We start from the raw sequence: 9,249 nt of genomic DNA, 5'->3' as shown, positions 1-9,249 counted from the left end.
TATATATATATATATATCCTTATATTATCTATTGTACAGAAGCACTCTGACAGGGAGGAGAAGGGCCAGCACTGAAGCCGATCAGAGCTTGCTGCAGTGCATATTGCTAGTCATCTACTATTGATGAAAGGTGAGTACAGATTAGTGATCTTACCTATTGTCACTCCTTATTTATTCATTTACAGACTGATGCTGGTCCTAGACCACACTGTATTGCTTAAATGCTGAATAACTTGCAGATAGGTCTGAGGGAGTTTAGGACCTGGCTGTGCTGTCTGGATGGATTGTCTGGATCACAAAGTTGCTTATATAGAACTACAGATCATTCAGCAGGTAATGTAATTCACATACATAGTTGAACTGATTATTTATCTATTTGCCTGATGTTCAGTTTCCACCACAAACTAACCTCCAAACCTAACACGTAAGTGTATGCTACAGAAAAAAAATATATGCAGCACATTTCTGCAATATATTCACATTTCCCCTATATTTTATCTCTTTAAAGACCCTGCAACTACAGACATATCTGGGGATCTCTCCAAAATGCACTCGGCCCCTAATTTCCTGTTGTGGGCTAACAGCACAGTAACTTTTTTGCACTGCAAATCACAAGAGGTTATGTAATTCCTGCCCTGTGCTAAACTCCTTGCCTCCACAACATGGGGGGATTATTTTGTAGTCCAAGATAAGAACTGGGAGGGAAGATTAGACTCTCCAGTATTACATAGACCGTTATGAACATGACTCTCTGAATTTCTGACAAGATGAATGAGTATTTTAATTGCATTTATCTAACAGACATAACGATATGCGTTCAATGGTATATTTAACAGTCCAAAAAGGAACAAATAGGAGTTCATTGTTATGGTTTACATACAATTAAACTTCTTTCAGATAGATCTCTTTGAAGTTGGACAAGCTTAGGCCACCTAGGGGGCATTTACACAATGGGTTTGATTTATTTAAATGTAGAAAATGCGAGTATGCACTGCTGTTGCTATTGCTCATCTAATGCTAATTATTGCTTTATTTAGTCATAGTTGGTAGGGAAAATTGACATGGAATGCTAAGCTATTATTACATCCAAGTTAAAAGTACACTTTTATGCTTGGTTTAGATTTAAAATAAATGTTAAACTCAGATGTAGGATTATTTCCATGAGCTACTGATAGGTTAGCTCATGCTAACTGTTAACCAAACTTTAAATGAATTGAACCTGCAGTATTTACCATTACAGGATAACATGTTTCTCCAGCCTCCCTTTAGTGCTGCAGGTAATCAAAAGCAAAGTTTGGTAATATAGTATTCAGTTAACATTTGTATATAGGCTTGCTTTAGGGCCAAAAGGAATGTCCATGTACAAGTGCAATAAGGGTACATGTATCTGAAATGAAGACTACATCTTTTCATACACCAAGTACAAGAAGTACTGGAGACTCATATCTCCATTAAGGAGATTGTTCAACCAGGAGAACATGGAAGTTACATGATATGTTTGCATTAAGAAGCTAGATGTCTGCAGTTATGACAAGGTTCTAAATTATTCTCATGAAAAGAACAAAACTTCTTTGTAAGAATAATCATGGTAATTAAGCATGGGAACAGGAAACACTTTTATGTAGTGGAAGCTAGAATGTAAATTTAGATCTCACCCCATTTAAACCAGGTAGCCAAGACCCTACTTACCTTGTTTGAGAGTAGATTTCCAGATGTAATAAGGTCAAAATGCTTTGAAATTAAACTACAAATATGCACAATATAGTGTACGTAAGTGCCATTTACACCGCTGTGGCATGGTAACACTACTTGCTTTGGTGTGTTGTGATGTGGATTATTGTGTATGCCACCTCAATGCACTTTCCTAATGAACCTGCATTCACTTAAAGCAGTGCTGAAGAACACTAGTGTAAGTAAAGTAAAAACAGTTTATGATATATTATAGATGCTTCCTTATAGGATCAGCACCATTTTACCAAGAATATCATATCTAAATAGTTGGGGAAAAAAACAATGTTCTGTTTTAGTGTATGTGTGTATATGTGTGTGTGTGTGTGTGTGTGTGAGTGTGTGTGTGTGTGTGTGTATATGTATATATATATATCACAAGTTTTTTGACACGTAAATAGCATACAATCTATGATTTTTTTAAAGCACTTCTGACATTTAAAACAATTATATTACCAGTAGATAATGACAATGTTAATGTGTTTCTTTATTATTAAAGGGATGTATTGCAATTAAAGAAACAAATACACTTATCTAAATGGATTTGCTAAGTAGACATTGTTATATTTACTAAGCCTTTATGTGTGCATTATTTGTTATAACACCCTAAATAGCTGTTATACATTCTTTTTGCATCAATTATAATGAAAGTCATGTAAGTACAGTAGGTACAAGGTCTTATTTACATACATTTATCAAACTCAACGGTGGTTTCTGATAAGGACTAGAAAAAGCTTTTAACGGCATGCCTATCCCACACACAAATGTCAGTATGTGTACATGTTATACATAACATTGTTTCCTGTTTTATTACTTACTTACACTGCTGCAGAATTTAAAGCATTTTGGAAAATAAATGCTTATACTTTGCTTGGGTATGTGATTGTAGAAGTGACCAAAGATTAGTCATTTAAACACTGACAAATAAAGAAATAAAATACAATAAAACTATGGGGACCAAGCACTAAGCTGCCGCAGGCATCCAAGTGAATGACCGACCTGAAGCGAAGTGAGCCGAACGCTGTTCGGCTATTCACTTCAGGCTGGTACGGATGATTTCAGCCGTATATCGGCTGAAATCAGCCGTACATGGGATGGCTTCGCGTGGCTTCAAGTCGGCCGAACCTGCTCAGCATGTTCGGCCGACCCGAAGTGCAGAAGAAGTTTGAAGTGCAGAAGGAGTTCGACTCAGCCGATCCAACATCTGGATCGGCTAAGCCAAACCTCCGGCAGGCTACTCGCTGCTGTTCGATCTATTCTTATAGATGCCGAACAGCAGTGAGTAAATAGCCGAATGCCGCTGGGCGGCATTCGGCTCAGCTGTTGTGCTCGCTCCCTCTGTGGGACCGAATTGTAGAAAAATAAAATAGAAAACGATTGTGCGGAGCTAGCAATGACAGCTAGCTCCGCCCAACAGTTTTATATTGGCCGGCGTTCATGCTGCCGTATAAAAAAAAAAGAAAAATTTGGCCATAGGAATGCATTGCTGGCTATTTCAATTTCAAAATAGCCAATAGCAAACTAGCTATTGTACCCGCCCTCTGCTGCTGTCAATCACTAGTGGGGAGCTGATGGAGAATTGCAGCAGAGGGCGGGTACAATAGCTAGTTTGCTATTGCAAATGGAAATAGCCAATAGGAATCTAGCAATGCATTCCTATGGTGACATCTTTTTTTTCTATTCTGACACGGCTCCGTGTCAGAATAAAAAAAACAAAACAGAAAAAGCAGTGTTTGTCTCCTTGGCGGCCGGGAGCGGGAGACTCCAGGAGCGCCCGGGAGAGTTAGGCTGGCTGGAGATCAGTGTCTCTGGTTAGCTGGTAACCAGGGACGCTGATCTCTCTGCAAGTGGCCTGAGCCAGCCGTAAGATCACGGCTGGCTCCGCCCAGCTGTCAGAAGCAGGCTGTTGCCCGGCCAAATCATCTTTCAGCGTGGCTCAGCCGAGCCGAGCCGAGGCATGTGCCTTCGGCTCGACTGAGCCGCTCGGCCAAGTTCGGGAGCTGTACGGGCTATAGTGAATAGCTCGTACAGCAGCCTTTCGGTTCTACTGAACTGAAGAGGTCCTTTGGCCGAAGCTAGCCGAAGGATCGGCCGAAGCTACGGCTAGATCCTTCAGCTGCTTCGTGAATAGACCCCTATATAATAGTGTAAAGTATGTCTTCTGTGAAAGGACCATTACAGGACTGAAAATATTTAGCACAATGATATCACTAGCCTAATATTAAAGTGACACTAAACTCAGGAGATAAACCTTAAAAATGCATTCAAGGACCTTTTAACTATTAACAAAAATATACCTTATTTGTGTACAGGGGCAGACTGACAACACATGGGGCCCCCGGGCAAAAGGAGATTATGGGGCCACCTTGTGCTCCACCCATATTCAAGTCCCATCCAACCATGAGGCCAACCACATATACTTTTTTTGTGTTAGAGAAATTAATTCTCTACACTATTTTTAAAATAGCAGCCCTATTCGATAAAAGATGAATTGCTGGGGAAATGACAGGAGAATATCAAAATCTAGAATATAGGCGATTTGGAAAATGAGAAATCGCAGAATTTGTTTGCTTTTGGATATTTTGATCTAAATTCTTCAAATCTGCCAATTATCCTGAGTAAATTTCAGGAGAATTAGTAGGAGAATTGACGGAGGAACTGAATAATTTAGGACCGGGGTTTGGGCGCATACCGCATGAAATCTATGCAAACATCTAAAATCGTAATAATCAAAAATCACTGCGCTGGGAATGAGTGACTCAAAATCTAAATAGCTAAATAGACCAGCAGCAACTATGTGTGTAAGTGAGTCTATTGTGTGGCAGATAAGTTGCGCTCGGTCTAGTTGTGAATGGGTGTGAAAGTGATCTCTCAAAACCAAAGGGGGGAGATCACCTTCAGATAACAAAATAAAATAAAAAATGTTAAATATAAAGTGGATGTCTCCACTAGTGATAGGGAATTAGTGGTTGAAGCTGCAAAACACAACCCGGTGGTACTCGAGTGTATTGTATGTGTGTGTGAGCTTTAGCTGGCTAAACAAATCAGTTATATTGAAAGCATCCATATAAGCATAGTCATGAAGCAATAATATGTGAATAAACAATCAATAAAAGAACCTATATATAAAATCCAATAAATAGTTGAACAACAAGTGATACGTTATAAAAAACGAAAAAAATAAATAAAAAGTAAAGTGCAGCCCAGTGCGCTCTAGTTCTTCTCAAAACTCTCTTCATATGATTTCCTCTCCATTGTTTGAACACCCTATCTCGGCCCATAAACTGGATTCCTTTCGGATTGCACCCTTAACTTCTAAATTTACAGCTGTTGTATACCCTGCAGTATGTAACTACCAGAGTTAGCAATAGCAGTGTTGAGGAAAACCCATCAACATAATGATAATAATAATAAGGCACCTTTTAATCGGATGCTGAGGTCCTGCATTGCACTGTGGCATGGGGAGGCAGAAGCATCAATAATTTTGCATACTACTGGGCTCCTGTGTTTCAAGGGCTCCTGGCACTTACAGAAATTAGAGGTTAATTTTTATAAATCGCCTATTATAACAAAGAAACCATAGTACCTACCGCTCCACCATCTCCTGGCACTTCTCACCCAGATTGGGGCATGCTAAACAGTCCAAAACCATGGACCTGGAACAAGGGAGGCGGAGCAAATCATTGAGCAGCTCGAGACAGGCCCCACCCTGCCGCCAATGCTAAACCACGAGAGGTAGCTGTGTTAAAGCGGCAACAGCAGGGTCTGGTGGGCCTGGGGAGCGGGAAACACGCGCTGCGGGGTACCTCCGTGTGGGCTAGAAGTGAGTGAAAGGGCAGAGGGGGGCCGGTTCTTGGGCCTCCCTGCCTCTTCCCACCCCTGCCATGGCCCACTGCTTGTCAATATCTTTTTTGTGTCATGTGACAGTTTTTCTAAAACAATACAGACTGACGATTTTAGGACAGTGGTGGAGAGCCAGGGCCCAGACTCTGTGATCCTGGTAGTTCTGCCACTAACTCCAGGCTGTACAATGTATACAAATGTCAGCAATGCATTATACAGCAATGCAGAATAGCATCAGCCATACAGAACTACAAAGCCCAGCAATACATTATAGAGCAATGGCGAATACCACCGGCTGTAGAGGACTACAAATCGCAGCAATACATTATACAGTAATGCAGAATACAACAGCAATAGAGGACTACAAATCCCAGCAATACATTATACAGCAATGCAAAATACCATCAGCTATAGAGGACTACAAATCCCAGCCAAACATTATACAGCAATGCAGAATACCATCAGCTATAAAGAACTAGAAATCCCAGCAATACATTATACAGCAATGCAGAATAATATGAAGCAACATACAAACATAGGGCTGCGTGGGGTCTCAGGAGGCTGTGTATGGTCCCACCGGACCTGTGTAGGTTATGACCGAGGCTGTGCGGGGTCTCAGGAGGCTGTGCATTGTCTGCCCAGGGCTGTGTGGGGTCTCAGGAGGATGCGCGTGGTCTCACCAGTGCTGTGTGCCATCTCACCAGAGCTATGTGTGGTCTCACCAGTGCTGTGCACAATCTCACCAGTGCTGTGCGTGATCTCACCAGAGCTGTGCGCGGTCTCACCAGAGCTGTGTGCGGTCCCACCAGTCCTGAGGGGTCTTAGCAGTGCGCGATCTCACAAGTGCTGTGAGCAATCTGACCAGTGCTGTGCGTGGTCTGAGCAGGGCTGTGCGCGGTCTCAGCAGGGCTGTGCACGGTCCCACCAGAGCTGTGTGCGGTCCCACCTGTCCTGAGAGATCAGCAGGGCGGTGCATGACTTCCCCATTGCTGTGGGCGATCTCAGCAGGGCTGTGCGTGGTCTCACCAGGGTTGTGCCTGGTCTCAGACAGGCTGTGCATGGTTTTACCAGGACTGTGCATGGTCTCACCAGGGCTGTGCGCGATCTCACCAGGGCTGTGCAAGATCTCATCAGGGCTCTGCGCGGTCTCACCAGGGCTGTGTGCAGTCTTACCAGCAATGTGCAGGCGGGTGGTGGGAAGGAGGAAAAGGAGGAGCTATGTGACTGGTGCTGTAAACAGACAGATGCCATGAGGTTCAAGCAGTTGAGGGACGTAAGGGAGCTGAATGTATTAAAAATAGGGCTGCTACTGATTACAATTTTCGTGTTCGATTAATCGAAAAAAAATTTAATCGATTAATTATAACGCACATACAGATCCAACTACATTGGCCTATACACATACAGCACAGCAATGAAGTAATAAAATGAACTAGTATCACACGAATCCAGCACGTTATTAATCTCATGTGCCCCACTCAATATGGCCGCCGCTTGAGTGGGGCAACTCAGAATAATAACGTGCTAGATTAGTGTGATCCTAGTTCATTTTATTACTTCATTGCTGTGCTGTATGTGTATAGGCAAATGCCTTGGCTGGCACTCGTGAAATCGTTTCTCGATTAATCGTTAAACTTTTTGATCGATCCCTTTTTAAATGTCACAGACATCGACGTCCCCGGCCTCCTCCCCCCTTTCCTTTGTTAGCCGACGGAGCCACTTGGGGAAGGGGGGAGGAGTCCGGTGACGTCGATGTCCGTGACGTCTCCGGATTTCCGACAGGACTACGGGAAGCCGGCGGAGAGGTGAGTGTTTTCATTAGCGAACAAAATAATTTTAAGCAATCAAAAAGTTTAACGATTAATCGAGAAAATAATCGTTAATTTCCGCAGCCCTAATTGAAGAATTAAATAATTTTTAAAAAGTTAAGTCCAGGTATTGGTGCTTAGTATTGGGGCATTTTCACAAGTACGCATACTCGTGCAAATGTCCAGTATTGGCACCAATAAAGATGCTGGTATCGGTGCATCCCTAGAAAGAAGAGATCATGTGTAATACCCAGGGCCGTCTTTAACGCGGGGCAAAGAGGGCGCTTGCCCCGGGCCCATTCATGGCTGTGGGGCCCAAAGCAGCTGCCCCTTGAGCCCGCTGCCCGCAGAAACTTGCCGATCGGATAGCATAGTATAATACGTTATGGCAGCCGCATACGGCACTGCCATAACGTATTGTTGTCCTATGCGATCTGCACAATCAAGGTATAAAGGTGTAGCTCCTCCCCCGCCCATGATAGGGCTGAGCGCTCATATGTTTCCTCGATCGTCTGTACGGTCCATCCACTCGGTCTTCTGGAGCTCTGCCCACAGTAGCAGCAAGCAGCTTCAGCTTATCTTCAGCAGCAGATGAAGACTATGACGGCACGCTCCTGCCAGCTCCAGCCCCCGAGACACGGCCAGCAGGGTACTGGTGAGTGGCGGCCTGGAGAGCGCTGGTTTAACCAGGGCCCTGTGGGGTCTCACTAGGGCTCTGTGGGGTCTAACAAGGCTGGTTAGACCCCACAGTGCCCTGGTGAGACCCCCCACAGGCCTGCTACCCTGGTGAAGCCCCTACAGAGCCCTGGTTTAGCCAGGCCTCTGTGGGGTCTCACCAGGGCTCTGTGGGGTCTCACCAGCCCTGGTTAAACCCCACAGAGCCTTTTTGGGACCCTACAAAGTCCTGATGAGACCCTATAGAGCTCTGAAGGGCTCTTTGGGATTTCACCAGGGCTCTCACCAGGGCCCTGTGGGGTCTAACCAAGCTGGTGAGACCCTACAGAGCCATGGTGAGACCCTACAGAGCCCTGGCTTAACCAGGGCTCTGTGGTTTTACCAGGCTTTGTGTGGTCTAACCAGTCCCCACAGAGCCCTGGTGAGGCGTCACAGAGCCCTGGTTAAACCAGGCCTTTGTATGTTCTCACCAGGGCTCTGTGGGGTTTACCAGAACTGGCGAGACCCCACAGAGCCCTGGTGAGACCCCACAGAGCCCCAGTTTAACCAGGGCTCTGTGGGTTCTCACCAGGGCTCTGAGGGGTCTAACCAGGCTGGTGAGTCCCCTCAGAGCCCTGGTGAGACCCTTCAGAACCCTGGTGCTGGTGAGACCCTACAGAGCCCTGGTTTAACCAGGGCTTTGTGGGGTCTCACCAGGGCTCTGAGGGGTCTAACCAGGCTGGTGAGACCCCACATAGCCCTGGTGAGACCCTACAGAACCCTGGTGCTGGTGAGACCCTACAGAGCCCTGGTTTAACCAGGCCTCTATGGGGGTCTAACCAGGGCTTTGTAGGGTCTCGCCAGCCCTAGTTAAACCCCACAGAGCCCTGTTGGGACCCTACAAAGCCCTGGTGAGACCCTATAGAGCCCTGGTTTAGAGCCGCCTCTGATCACAGGAGTACCAAGCAGCTGGTGCCCAAGGTTGAAGAAGGGCCCAAGGTTGAAGAAGGTAGAGGAAGCTATGTGGTGAGACCCCCCATAGCCCTGGTAGGGGAAATTGCACTTTCGGCATTATGCCAAAAGCGGCATTTACGGCCGATATGTTTCGGCGGCCGATATATCGGTGCATCCCTAATATAAACGGCTGAGCTTGCAATCGGTTTGAAATCCTGCAGTCAACGTTTTTTTGAGAGAAGTCTATGATCTATGTGTGCTG

The sequence above is a fragment of the Nanorana parkeri genome, unplaced genomic scaffold (assembly GCF_000935625.1).
Source record: "Nanorana parkeri isolate BGI_ZX_2015 unplaced genomic scaffold, ASM93562v1 scaffold49, whole genome shotgun sequence".
Lineage (NCBI taxonomy): Eukaryota > Metazoa > Chordata > Amphibia > Anura > Dicroglossidae > Nanorana > Nanorana parkeri.
The sequence above is the reverse complement of the archived record's forward strand: the minus strand, read 5'-3'. Positions refer to the sequence as shown.